Here is a 12,162-nt window from a genome sequence, read left to right as displayed (position 1 = left end):
AATCTTTTGTTGTTTTCTTTGACTCCTTTATATATTCAAATCCAATGGGTCTACAAAAATTTTTTGAACCCGGAGTTGTATTGATCCATATATCTTCAAATGAATTTCCGATGCTTGACGATGATGGATTAAGGGAATATGAACGAATTCGTAATGGCACTAATGATGACATAAATACACTTTTGTAGTCTGCTAATGTCCGACTTCCATAAGCTTGTTTGTATTCTGGAAGTGCTGATAAACCGTCACATCCCCACTTACACATTAAGACAACATCACAGTTATGAATTTTCCTTAGTTGGTCTTCTAAAAAGTCTGACACAATTCTTGATGCTGTGTTTTCGAGCAAAGATGATATATCAATACAAGCTTCCACATCATTAACAGCAATAGGTGATGGTAGGATAGTTTGTGTTTTTTTCCTGGATCGCCTTGTATGATGGTAATATATTGTGTCCTTTTTCATGCAGAGCTTTCCTTAATATTTGGTACTTATTTCGACTGAGACCCAGTTCCAACATAAGCGCTATTGCTTCCTCTTCAGTAAAATTTGATTGTGATGTTGGAATACTTTCCACAATTCGCTTAAGTCGTTTTGGTGATGCATTAGGAAGAATAGTTGCAATATGTACGACATCCATAGGTTGGTTTTCCCTTTTCAGCATTTCGTTAAATGTATCAGCAATTTCCTCATTTGAGATTGAAAAAAGTTTTTGTGTGACCCTCTTTTTTTTGACCTTGAACATAAGTCTTCGTAATACTTGCAAGGCGCTCCTGTTGATGTGTTGTAAGTTGAGATTTCCGTAGTAGTTTCCATCCAACTACAAAATTTTAATCGAAATTTCTTTTGATTTCCATCCACAGACTTACTTTTTACATTAAAAAGTTTTCAATTTTTGATATGCCTGTTTTGTCTACTTTTCTACTATATGTAGTTTTTATATAATTTGAAATGTTTTCAATTCTTTCTGGCCCTTTTGAAGATACACTCCATAAAACGGAAAACAACTCTTCGTACTTTAATGTAATCATCATTGCAGATTTATTAAATATGGTACTTAAAATCTGAGAAGTTTACTTATATACAAATTCTTGTCATTTCCGATACAGGTATTCCAAAGTAAAAAATTACGAATTGTCTACCTATTAACATTTAGGACTATATTACTATAACCTGTAATTCAGTCATTGATATTTCTTATTAGTGAATGAATCGAAATTATCATTACCTGTATATTTTTACCTACATGATCATAAACGAAACAGAACGAAATGATCTGTCGAAAAAATTTAGGTAAAAAATAGTTATACATTTCTGAAAATTTAAGCATAATAGGACCTTTCAATTATAAGGATAAGCAAACAAATAGAAAATAGGTAAATATAAGATTTAAATATGTTCTGTCATACTTAATACTAAAATATGAAAAAGATGAAATTAAAGGACACAGGTTTAAATGAACATATTTTTGAATGTAATTGAGATATTGGCTTGAAATTTTTTGTAAAGGGTCGAAAATTTCCATATCTAACTAAAAAATGATATTAAGGGATAAATATGGACTAAATTGTTGTAGCTATCTGCGACCCTATTAAAATTTTGATATAAATCATAGTTTTAGATATTAAACAAATATGTAATATATGACAAAATCTTTATTTATGAACAAAACTCAATGAAATTTTCAACGCTTGTTAAATTTGTCATTTCAAATAAGAAAATGCAAAAAAAAAAATTGAAAAGGTCAAAGGGGCATCTGCAGGGTTCATCTTCAAAATTTAAACTCGAATACTCCTTGGATACGCTCACGCCAAATTTTATCCCGATCGGATCAGCCGTTTAGAAATGCCAGATTTATTTCCAAAAAATTTCCATTCTGCCCCACTGTGTGATGCAACTTGCTAGGGTTTTGTGAGGAATTCTAAATCAAATTATTCGAATTTCAATAAACCATATTTTTAATTTTGTAGGTTTTTTAAAGTGGAAAATATTTTCATTGAATATTTTAAAATTATTTAAAATATTGTAATATATTATGTTATACATATATTTTATCTTCTCAACCGAAGATAAGGGAAGTCATACTAATTTAATAAAAAATTTTCATTGTATTTATACAGTAATACTCATTGAGTAATACAACTTTGTTGTCATTTTCTAATATATCTTTTTTTTTGTCATGAGAAAGATTTAAGTCAAATCGAACCTAAACCTGTAGGATAGGCCAAGAGTTCTTTTTATCGTGGAAGAGGTCGTGGGTCCACAACAAAAGTTTACAATACTAGATCCTCAAATAGGTTACAAAATGATGGTAAATCGACACAAGTTAATGTAGAAGGAGCTTCTTTTGGGGACAGAGGTTATAGACGTAGATTCACAGCCAGATGTGAATGTGTCTTTGAATGAATCCCAAAATCCCAATGCTACTATGCATAACACTTCAAATCGATCGCAAAGAGGCAGAAGGGGAAATCGTAATACAAACCGTATGGCTCAGATGATTGAATCCACAGTACAAAGAATGCTCTCTCAAATGAACTTAAGTCCCTGGCAGCAGACAAGCCAACCACCTAATCAGCAACAACAAAACCAACAGCAACTACAACTTCAAACACAAAGACAATCTACATCTCCACATACTACATCTGATAATATAGAATGGAATTCACCTAATATCTCTGCTCCGAATTTTCAAGATCCTAGTTCAGTTTATACAGCCATTAGAATCAAATTGCATCCAGACAAAGTTACAACTATAATACAAAGTTGGAATGTTAAGTTCGATGGATCATCGGAGGGACTTCATTGCGAAGAATTCTTGTATAGAATTAAATGTTTAGTCGAAGAAACATTTAATGGCAATTGTGATGATAGCGTAGGGAAAAATTTGCATGTTTTAATGTGGGGAAAAGCTAAAACATGGTATTGGAGATATAGAAGAACTGTTCCAAGAATTATTTGGGAATCTTTTTGCACAGAACTTACAAAACAGTATAGGGATTACAGAACAACATTTGATATACGAGAGGAACTACACAACCGTAAACAAAAGCCATTTGAGTCATTTGAAACCTTTTATGATGCTATTAATAGTATTATATATAATTGAAATTATGGTTAGGAATCTTAGACCAGAAATCAGATATGAACTATTGTATGTTCAGGTCAGATCTATAGGCCATTTGAAACAGTTGTGTCAGAAACGGGAAAAATTACTGAATGAAGATTCTTTTCGCAAAAATAATGCAAATCGTTACCCTACTACCGGTCAACAACGTCGGATAGCAGCAATAGAAAGTCAAGGTATATACGAGGAAATAACGGATCAGAATTTAGTTAGAAACTATGGTTTAGAGGTAAATGCACTTGATTCTAAGCCAAATAGGAAGATAATATGGGTCACTTCTGGGACATGTGCCTTAAGGATCGTAAAATTTTTTGTTACGGATGCGGTCTTAAGGATGTATATAAGCCTCAATGTGAAAAGTGTTCAAAAAACTACAAGAGCTACAACAACAATCGAATAGATCCGAAATAGAATTGAAAAATACAGAAGGCAACAAATATAACAATGAAAGCAATAATTCAGAACAAAAAGAAAAAACATTTAATGAAATTGGAGAAAAGAAGGAAATAGAGTTGAAAAATTTTATAATTTTAGAAAATAAGGATATGGAAAGTGAATGAAAGGATAAGGATATTAAATTATATAAAATTCGTCCTTTACACGAAAGATTAAAGGATTATATAAGTGCTAGATTTAGAATATTTAATGATAAATGCTTAGATAGTAAAATAGTTAAAAAGTATAATAGGAATACAGTTCGTATGCGTAAATTTTATGATAAAATCAAACATACGCAAAAATTATTAGTTTCTTCTATTATAAATTCGGAAGCTGATGGTAGATTATATGCAGAGGTAAAGTATTTAGATAAGACAGAGTTAGGATTGTTGAATACAGGTGCAAATACTTCCTGTGTAGGAAAGTATTTGGCACGGAAGGATTTTTCAAAACATCCCGGATATAAAAATATGATGTCATCTGTTCGTACGGCGGATGGTAATGCGCAAAAAGTTATAGGCTTAATCGAGCTAGAAATGTATTATAAAGGAACCAAAAATAAGATCACATTATACATAGTACCTGCACTCAATCAACGTCTTATATTAGGGTTAGATTTTTGGCGAAATTTCGGATTAATGAATAATATAGTTGCTGGCGTAACATTAAATGAAACCAAAGCTGAAATCATTGACGAAGATTCGGAAAATTACCCTCTAACTGAAGTTCAAAAGCGAAAACTAGAGTTAGTAAAAACTTTCTTTCCAAACTTTGAAAATCAGGGTTTAGGGAAAACGTCATTAATAAAACACAGTATAGATATAGGTAACGCGAAACCTGTCAAATAAAGGTTTTATCCGGTATCGCAGGTAGTGGAAAAGTTTATGTATACTGAAGTGGATCGCATGTTAAGCTTAGGAGTCATAGAAGAGAATACAAGCGCCTGGAGTTCGCCAATGAGATTAGTGATTAAACCGGGAAAAGTGAGACTGTGTTTAGATGCCAGGAAGATAAACGATATAACCAAGAAAGACGCGTACCCATTGCCAAGTATTGAGGGTATATTTGCTCGTTTGCCTAAAGCCAACATCATAAGTAAAATTGATTTAAAAGACGCGTATTGGCAAATAGCTTTAGAGGAAGATTCGAAAGCAATTACAGCATTTACCATACCAGGAAGGCCCCTATATCAATTCACTGTGATGCCTTTTGGATTATGCACGGCTCCTCAAACCATGTGCCGCCTTATGGACTCGATTATACCACCAGACCTCAAGCATTCAGTATTTGGATATCTAGATGATGTTTGTGTAGTATCAGATACATTTGAAAATCATATCTCGATTCTTATTAGACTCGCCGAACAGTTTAAGATAGCTAACCTAACACTTAACCTCAATAAAAGTAAGTTTTGTGTAAGAAAAGTATGGTATTTGGGTTATATAATAGGGAATGGAGGCATATCTACTGATCAAGCAAAGATAGAATCAATTATTAACTGGACAATACCGAAAACATTAAAGCAAGTTAGGGGTTTTCTTGGATTAACAGGATGGTATCGAAGGTTCATTGCCAATTTCGCTGATGTAACTCACCCTATCACCAAACTTTTGTGCAAAAGGAAGAAATTTGTATGGACTCAAGAAGCAAATAAAGCTTTTGAAAACATTAAACGTTTACTAACTAGTGCTCCTGTATTAATAAATCCAGATTTTTCCAAGAAGTTTTATATTCATTGCGATGCAAGTGACTTTGGCATTGGAGCAGTTCTTGTACAATTAGGAGAAAATGGAGAAGAGAATCCCGTAGCCTACAGTTAATCACAAAAGTAAGTATACAGAAATACTGACGATTGGTTTTATTTAAAAAAAAGATATTATTTTTCCAAAAAACAAAAATGTAACACATTTATTTATTAAAAACAATTATGATAATTATTATTCACTACTTTTTTTCTTCATATTTTGGTTCTTTGAGTTCTCATTTAAGCTGAAGTTAAAAAGGTGCAAAATTTACGTCACAAAAGTAAGTATACAGATTATTTCAGTATATATTTGGTTTAATGATATTAACAAAATTTATGAAACTTTTACTTGTATTAATATAATTCTTTTTAATAAAATATTTTTTACACAATAACTTGGAAAAAATCTACTTTTAGTTCCGAAATCTTGAAATTTGGGACGATTGGCTCCGGAATTAATTAATAGAACAGTTTTTTTCCAATTTCTAAGATTTTTTTCCACTTTAGACCCCGGATTTTAGATCTGGTGGTCATTGAACCCTCCAAATGATGCATTGGAAATAGAATTTTTAACTTTTGAAAAGAGTTGTTATTTCGAAATTAATGTTATATGCATGGATCCTGGAAAAAGTAGTGAATAATAATTATCATAATTGTTTTTAAAATATAAATGTGTTACTTTTTTGAGTTTTGAAAAAATAATATCCTTTTTTAAATAAAACCAATTGTCAGTATTTCTGTATACTTATTTTTGAGATTAACTGTACATGTCAAAGAAACTGAATTCTGCCCAAAGAAATTACTCTGTAACGGAGAAATAATGTTTAGCTGCAGTTGAGGCAATCGAAAGATTTAGGTGCTATATAGAACTTCAAGAATTCGAGGTTATCACAGATCACAGCAGTTTAGTCTGGCTAATGAGACAGCAGAATCTGAAAGGCAGATTCGCAAGATGGGTATTGAAGCTGCAATATTATAAGTTCTCTATGAGCCACAGGAAGGGAAAGGATAATATAGTAGGATGCATGAAGGCAATATATGCTCTTTAAATAGTATAGAAGCGGAAATTGATTTAGATTCCACACACTTTTTAGACAATGACTACATAACCTTGAAGCAAAAGATTGAAAATAATCAAGGTTCATATCCGGATATCAAGATAATTGATAGATATATATACATTCGTAAGAATTTTAGTAAGGGTATTCCAGAGATTGACGAAAATGCATGGAAGTTATGGATTCCGGAAGGTCTAAGAATTGACATTCTAAAACGTTGTCACGATTCAGTCTTAGCTTCGCATGGTGGAATTGGGAAAACGCAGAACTTAATTCGCAGGTATTTCTTTTGGCCTAAACTAGTAGCTAATGTTAAAGATTATGTGAATAATTGTCAAATCTGCAAAAGTACAAAGGCTACAAACCGAATACAAAAACCGGAAATGGGAAATATGAGCATTTCCGTAAGACCATTTCAAAGAATATACGTGGATCTTCTAGGACCATATCCTAGAAGCAAAAAAAGATTCATTGGGTTGTTGATTGTAATTGATCATTTCTCTAAGTATCACTGGCTTAGTCCCATTCGAAAATTTACCACCTCTGTTATTACTGAATTAATAGACAAAAACATTTTCCATCAGTACGGTGTTCCTGAGATGCTCATAAGCGATAATGGTAGCCAGTTTCGTAGTAATGAATTTAACGCGTTTCTTACGACATATGGAATTCACCATACATACACGGCATTATATTCACCTCAAAGCAACGCGTCAGAAAGGGTCAATAGATCGATCAATGCCGCAATAAGATCGTATCTTAAAAAAGATCATCGCGAATGGGATGAAAACATATCGTCAATTAGTTGCGCACTTCGTAATGCCATTCATAATTCCATCGGTTTCTCTCCTTACCATGCACTGTACGGATTCGATATGGTAACACATGCTTCGACATATAAACTACTAAAAGATATTCAATCTTAGGAGAATCGGATGTTAATATAATACGTGATGATAGGTTAGCTTTGTTACGAGATACTGTTTCAAAGAACATGAAAAAAGCTTATGATATAAATGTAAAACAGTATAATTTAAGAGCCAGATCTGTGAGTTATAATGTAGGACAGGAAGTATTCCGAAGGAATTTTGCTCAGAGCAGCGCAGAGAAAAATTTTAATGCCAAACTAAGTCCGCTTTATATACGAGCTAGAGTAAAAGAAAAACTAGGAAACTGTTACTATGTGTTAGAAGATATCGAGTCGAGGAATTCAGGTACATATCACGCCAAAAACATCAGAATTTGATTATTATACATGATAAAAGATATTCAATATATTTGGCTAATTTGAATTATTTACATTCTTGTTACAGAATATTGTTAGCATTTTTAAATTACTGTAGAATTATGGGTTCGAACAGAACACCAGTGTGCCTCATTTGTAATACCGAAATGGTAGAAAGTAGTTTATACTTCACAAATAGTGATTGTCAACATAAATATCATTTAGACTGTGCAGATATGTATTTCAAGTTACATGGGGAATGTCCACGGTGCAACCGATCCAATTTTGTTCAAAAAAAAATACAGGCAATGCTTCGTTTTCTAGATAGACGACAACAAAATCTAAGTGATCAGTTACAAATATCGGAATAATTATACCGTGATTGTTTTTCCGACTAATTTAGTACGAAAAATCTTTAAATTATCCGGTTTTGTAATGTGCAATTCGGATGAAACAAACTTTTCTACATCAAACTCAAATTGTTACACATTTTTTTATTGTTACACATTTTTTTCTTATTACACATTTCTTGTTACACATTTTCTTGTTACACATTTATATTTAAAATATTGTATTATTAATATTGTTCCAATTCATATATTAATATAATTGTTAAACCCTATTTTTTGAACATAATTAAATATACAAATTATATCCAAGCAACTTGCGTTTTGTTTGTTTAATATTTAAAATTATCGGAAATTTTAACGGTAATGCCAAGTTAAATGATATGTATCGATTCACGGCGAATACAAATGTCATCGATAAAATTGGTCACTAGAGGGCTAACAGCCTGGAGAGAAATGTCATATTGGGTTAAGATATTTGTTCATGAAGGTGAGGTAGTACCTAGCCAGGAAACCATCATCCTTTTCCGTTTTATCTGGCCTACCATCAACACCTAAACTCTAAAAATTGAGTTACTACTACTGGTAAATATAGCTATAGAAAGTGTTAATTTTTGAGAGGACAGGATCCCCTGTTTAAATAGTAAAATTCCTTCCTTTATCCAGTAAAATCTCTATACTTACACCTTCATCCTTTATAGAATTCTTAACGATTTACTCTGAAAGCAATAGTAAACTTTGTAAGGGGATTCCATCCGCAGAATTGTTCCATAAAATCCATACATCACACTTGGCTATAAATCCGGAGAAGGTAAATGTGACCAAAATCTTCTTATCCAGAATCTTGACATTAACCAACACAATACAAATATTTTCAAACCATTTACAGGCCTTTTAATCCCTGAAAGAGTTACGATTCTTTCGTTTTATGGTCACTGAATTTTTGACATAACATCAACTGAATCGTTCTTCGTTTAATTCTATTTGGTTGATGTCAAAGAAGAACAAGAGAAATAGGGCAAAGAAGAACGAAAGGAGTAGAAAAGATCTGTGGATATTTGATCCCACTGAAAATTCCCATAAGAAGAAGCATTGTCACCTCGGTAATAGTTAAAATACCAACATAGATCAAAGTAAAATCAAAGATAAGAGAACACAGATTGAACAAGTTAGATTGCTATATTCGGCACTGCCGAATCTTAAATACCCTCCACCTGCAAACTACTTTTTATTAAAACCCAAAATAAATATGTTATAGGGCCGAATTTATAGTTTATACTAAAGAAATAAATTTTACTTAAGTATTAAAGTACATACTAAGTACTTAAGTACTTTATTTTCCTTATGGAGAACTGTAAAACCCGGCACATGTTTTGTTTCCGTAATTAAGATACTATTTATCATTTTGTAACTTATTTATGCATGTATGTATGTAACTAATTTTGATTAGGACAAGAAACATTTGTATTAAGTGATTTTCAGATATCGACCGATTATTCTTCGACCTATTATGTTCCGATCCTGCCAATAACTTATATGGGAACTATGACCAATAATGTACCAATTCGAAAAAAAATTCAAAATGATTTATCTATACACAGAACATACTCATGTCGAGTTTAATAATAAATTATGTGGTTTTCAGAAGTGAACCTTATATGGGAGCTAGTTATAGACCGATGCTGAAAAAATTCCTTATATGGAATGTAACCAATTATGGACCGATGTGGAAATTTTTCACGAATGATTTACATATACAAAACAAATTCACGTCGAGTTTTACCCTGATAGCTTCATTTATCAATGAATTATGCGCATTTAAGTGATTTTCGGATGTGGACCTTATATGTGAGCTATGACCAATTATGGACCGATCCGAAAAAAAAAAATTCGTAAAATAATTAATATTTACACACAAAACATATTCATATCGAATTTTATCCCGATAGCTTTATTTATCAATGAATTAAGCTTGTTTAAGCGATTTTAGGATGTGGACCTTATATGGGAGCTAGTACCAATTGTGAACTGATCCGGAAAAAATTTCACTGAATGATTTATATCTATATACAGAACATATTCACCTCGGGTTCTACCCTGATAGCTTTATTAATCAATGAATTATGCGCATTTGAGTGATTTTCGGATGTGGACCTTATATGGGAGCTATGACCGATTATGGACCGATCCGGAACAAATTTCGTAGAGTAATTCATATACACACAAAACACATTCATGTCGAATTTTATCCAGATAGCTTTATTTATCTATGAATTATGCTCGTTTAAGTGATTTTCGGATGTGAACCTTATATGGGAGCTATGACCAATTATGGACCGATCCGGAAAATAATTCCGTAGAATGATTTATGTATATACAAAACATATTCATGTCGAATTTTATCCCGATAGCTTTATTTTTCAATAAAATATGTTCATTTAAGTGATTTTCGAAAGTGGACCTTATATGGGAGCTATGACCAATTGTGGACCGATACAGATCTAAGTCGGTAGTTTTAATTCCTGTTCATATAAAGTCAATATGTACAAAATTTTGTGTTGATGCCGATATATTTGAGGATGTTATTAACGATAAATTAATTTCCGGAATATGTACCTTTGTATGGGGGCTATGGGAAATTTGGGATCGATTGTTACAATTTTAAACATAATTAATCTATAGATGGACAAAATAATCTGTGACAAAATTTGTCGAATTATCTTTGGTAGTTTCTGAGAAAACTACTCAAGAATTGGGGAAAAAAACTTAATTTTTTTGAGGTAGTCTGAAATTTTTACTCATAACGTTTTACGTTGTGAACCGATTTTGCTGATTTTCAATACCAAACTGCTTAGGAAAACAATGAATACTCTCAGTGAATTTGGTTGATTTTATTTGCTTAGTTTTAGCGTGAGCGTGTTTTAACCAGACAGACAGACAGACGGACATAGCTAAATCGACTCAGAATTTCATAAGGATCCAAAATATATATACTTTGTTGGGTCTAAGATGAATATTTTTTGGTGTTACACACGGAATGACAAACTTATATATACCCTCTATCACCACTGATGGTGGTGGAGGGTATAAAAAGATCAAAGTGAAGAAAAGAAAGTGAAACTTGAAAATGTAAAGTAATTGTTAAGCAAAATTTGCATTTAATCCAATTAAAAGTAAAAAAAATGTATAAAAGAATTAAGTCAGGGAAAAGGTATAGTTAAATTAATTATATGGTGTAATTTTCTAAATCGTGTCAATTTGCACAGTGTTCGTTAAAAAAAAAAAACGAAAAAATTCCTAAAAAAAAAAAAAAAAAAATCTAGAGTAAAAAGCAGCATAATGATAAAAATAAATAATAAGGAAAAGAAATCAAATTAACAAAATTATTGGAAGAAATATAAAAAAGTTCATTGTTTAACTAGTGAAAATATCGGTTCAGTGTTTTAAAAATAAAAGTCCACAGTGGTTTGACGAAGTTTGGTTGCAAACTTTTGTAAAACAAGTAACAAAAGAACCTAAAATTTAGGCACATAAATAGATTAAACATAATTAAACAGAAATCGTTAAAAAATCTGAAAAACAATGGTTTGAAAATTTAAATTTCCTCAACCCACTGTGCATAACTTTTGATATTTTTTTTTTATATTTTTGGTATTTTTCGTTATTTTCTTATGGTATTTCTTTTTTTTTTGGTTCTTGTAAAAAAAAAAGTTATTAAAAATATAAAAAAAAGAGAAAAAGATATCAAAAGAAACAAAAAAAAAAAAAAATAAGAAAAAGAAGAAGAATATGCAGAAATCAAAGTAAACCTGATAAAAGCAAATTATAGAAAATAAATCATATATAAAAACAAGTTAGAATGCTATATTTGGCTCTGCCGAATCTTAAATACCCTCCACCTGCAAACTACTTTTTATTAAAACCCAATATAAATATGTTATAAATGGTTAAAGTTATAGGGCCGAAATTATAATTTATACCAAAGAAATATATTTTACTTAAGTAGTAAAATACATATTAAGTACTAATATTCCCTTATGGAGAACTAAAAAACCCGGCATATGATTTGTTTTACCCTGTTAGCTTTATTTATCAATGAATTATGCGCATTTAAGTGATTTTCGGATGTGGACCTTATATGGCAGCTATGACCAATTATGGACCGATCCAAAAAAATCGTAAAGTAATTAATATTTATACACAAAATTAATATTATACACAT

The sequence above is a fragment of the Lucilia sericata genome, unplaced genomic scaffold (assembly GCF_015586225.1).
Source record: "Lucilia sericata isolate MDLA Ls3-8-SP2 unplaced genomic scaffold, ASM1558622v1 Contig000049F_arrow, whole genome shotgun sequence".
Taxonomy (NCBI): Eukaryota; Metazoa; Arthropoda; class Insecta; order Diptera; family Calliphoridae; genus Lucilia; species Lucilia sericata.
This window is presented reverse-complemented; position numbering follows the sequence as displayed.